The sequence below is a fragment of the Protopterus annectens genome, chromosome 5.part1, assembly GCF_019279795.1.
Source record: "Protopterus annectens isolate FY-2018-M chromosome 5.part1, PAN1.0, whole genome shotgun sequence".
Lineage (NCBI taxonomy): Eukaryota > Metazoa > Chordata > Ceratodontiformes > Protopteridae > Protopterus > Protopterus annectens.
Window position 1 is genome coordinate 444,033,291 of NC_056736.1, and position 3,711 is coordinate 444,037,001.

Genomic DNA, 3,711 nt, shown 5'->3' on the forward strand with positions numbered 1-3,711 from the left:
ACACTTGTAGTTGGGTGGCTTTAATGGTATATGGTAAATAAGCATTGCTACCTTACTTAAAAGCCAAGCCCTGCAACAACTAGGTAAGCTCCACACTGAAGTCAAAACACAATAGCTCTGGTGGGTAAATGTACTCTGTAGTAATCAAAAAAGGCAAATGTTTGAAATAACTACAGCTTATGTGCAAACACAATAGGTAGTGATGAAACAATGCTCTGCTAAAAATGCTTTAATGCTCCACATTGCTGAGCTGCAGATCAGTTATTATCACTGGCTACCAGGATTTCACCCACTTCAAATCAAGCACGGTGCCGTTCAGTGCAACCTTCCCAGAACTAATTCAAGTCTGACCAGAATTATTTGGCGTGTGTGTGTGTATAAGAGGGAGGTAGCATACCCCTCAGCTGTCCAGGTTTTTGCAGAATGTCCAGATTTTTGCCCCATATTCCTCCTAAAAAGGATTGAAGTTGCTAAATGAGACATTTCAGTTTTAGACGTCATATCATTTAGAAAAATGCATACTAACACAAATCCTGTTACTCTTCCAATTTTCTAAGTTTGAGAGCCATATTTATAATCTGTCCCTATTTATTTTAGGCTTTGTCCAGATTTCTTGCACTAAGGTTGAGGCCTTGAGGGGTGTGGTATGTTTGTGTGAGAGAGAGAGAGAGAGACAGTGAAATGCCTAAGTTAGAGTTAGCAGGTGGAATTTATTTTCAAGTGCATTTTCAAGGAACTGCGAGTTTTAAGGGAAGCGAAGTTTACTGCTGCTCATCCCAAGTCTATTTACAATGTGCAACTGTTTTGTTTAGCAAATGGTATCTCTATTGTGGTATAAAGTTTTAAAGCTATGTTAGTAGCACCACAAGTAGAATACTTGCATCTTAATGTAGAGGCTTGAGGTTTTATTCCTACAGCATGTACATTTGTATGCTGCAGTCCTGAGGATGTCCCCCTTTGGATGAGATGCCTAGTAACTATGAATCTGTTTTTCAGCTTGCCATCCATTTTCTATTGCAATATACCAGCTTACCATTTTTTTAATTTAACATAGGCAATTTATTCTTTGACGGCAGCAGACACTGAATTTGTAGATGAAACACTGAAATATACAGTTGTTTTCTAGCAACAACCTCTTCATTAGTTTCAGATACCTTTAATGTGGAATTTTTCAGATTACTTTTACTTCGGCAGAGATTGTGTGTATAGACTGATATTGGTGGATTGTAATGAGTGGCCTTTTATGGTTGAAATGTTCTGAATTGGGCAGTTTGTCATTATTGGTTTGTATGTTTTGTTTCATTGCTTACTGGAAAAATGTTCAAAACTATAAATTTAAAACACACCCAAACAAGTGTTGCTGTATAATACAAGGGATATAATTCAGTTATATTTTATATATTATAATTAATACAATCAGGTAAATCAAATAACTTTTGCATGGCCCTAACAGTGTGCAAGGAGCCTATTGCTTGAAAACAGTTCAAAGGTAAATAACCTGCCACTGGCCAGATTCATTTTCTTTGAATGTGGGTTTCAGTGCTGTTTCATTGAATGTGAGTTTCAAAAGTAGAGAAGCTTTAATGCCAAGTCTGTTTTCGTTGTAAGACTATTGCTTTGTTTAGGTTTAGTAAATGTCTATCAGTGTTTGGGCTATAATGTTTGAAATAAAAGTTGTAAATTAAATCCAACTGCCTGTAATCATTGTAGAACTAAAGCATAAAACAGTATGCACACAGAGATTGGAACAGTGTCTATGGCAAATGGGGAGAAATAGCCAAGTAATGGGATACTGGAATGGCTGTGTGGGCGGGGCTTGGGGTGGGTGGACTTGGGCAGGGCTGTGTTGGCAGGGGGCGGGGAGAGCTATGTGGGTGGGGCTCTTGGTTTGCACCCCCCTGCAAAAAATCCTGCGGGCTCCCTTGCCCCTGGTGCCTCCGCCATCTCAAAAACGTAACCAATAAACAACACAGAGAGATGTACTAAGAGTGAACACACGTTACCAAAACCCAGAAAAGTTCACTCTGGAGTCCAAATGAGGGTTTGGGACCAAAAACAATGAAAGGTAGATAATCCAAATAAGTCAGTTGTAAAACAACACCAAGTATAATCACTGGAAAGGTTAAAAACTGAGATTTAATAACGCTTGTATTACAAAAAGTACGTTTTCGAGTACCTTCGTCAGAATTCAAAAATCAAATCAAATTCATTAAAAAACACACACCTTATATATACTACTGAATTAATTGGATGGTTAAATCAATTATTCAGTTTGAAATAAACCACCATTCTAGTCCATTGACCACAATACAAATATATAAAGAATGTATAAATAAATATTAGAAAAATACATAAATTTGATAATTTAATAATATAATAAAAAACACACATAAATGCTGTGAATTGGGAGAACAATATAATTAAAAACTTTTTATATATTTATATTTTGAATGTGTTAATGCTTGTACTTGCTTACTTTAAAGATGGTGTACTACCACCATCTAGTGGCCAAAAAGATTATAACTTGGCAGCCTGTAACTAAAACTGGAACAATAGAAAGCATGTCATTCAAACCTGGTTCTTTTGTAGCATCCAGTATTATCTGCCAAAATAGTTCCCTGTATTCAAGTTTTGTTTCCCACATGCCACCCCTTATTTCTTTTGGTACAACCTCCAAAACAAAAAAATGGAAAACAGAATCCTTGCAAACCTGAGAATGACGAAACAGAGCATTGTTTGCATTACTTTTTTTAATTTCATAATAATGCTCATATATTCTAGATCTTAACTTCCTTTCCATTTTCCCTATATAAAAAGAATAACAGGAGTGGCATGTGGCAATATATACAACTCCTTGGGTATTACAATTTGCATATTTGGAACTTGAAATAGATCTATTTCTACTAGGAATAGAAATATTAGAACCTGTTTGGATATATTGACATTGTGAACAGGAACCACACTTGTATGCACCTATTCTGTGTGATTCACCATTAGTTTTTGTACGTCCCCCAAACTCAAATATATTTTTGAGATTCATGTCCCTTCTGTATATAAATTTGAGGGGCTGATTTTTTATATATTCAAGGTCTGTAATATTCCTAAACCTATCCCATTCTTTGTTAATCATCATTTTCAGTACTACTGCATCACCTGTGTAATCCATAACATATGCTTTTGAAAAATTATTATTTTCGTTAAAACTCCCAATAGTATCTCCGTGATTGACTGGAATATTAGAATCATCTTGACCTAAAATGGGGGCAAATCTCCCTTTCCTACCCTCTAGTACTACCTTGTATACTTCATCTATAAGGTAGGTTGGGTATCTCCTTTCCTTAAACATGTTCATTACATATTCACTGTCCTTATAAAAATCATCCTACTGGTCCTAATCAATTGTCCTTTAAGAATATTTCTTTTTTGACCAAAAGGATGTCCACTGGAAAAATGAAGATAGGAATTCGAAAATGTAGGCTTCCTGTATATCTGTGAAATGAAGTGATCATCACCCTTACTCAATAAAACATCCAAATAAAAACACTCATCAAAATTTATATTATAAGTGAAATCCAAAAAAGTTGTGCTTTTGATATAGTCTAAAAATTCAAAAAACCTTTCCACAGTATCAGTCCAAAAAATGACTATGTCATCAAGGAAACGTTTATAAAAGACCCAACAGTTGACAAATTCATAATCATTTATAAATAA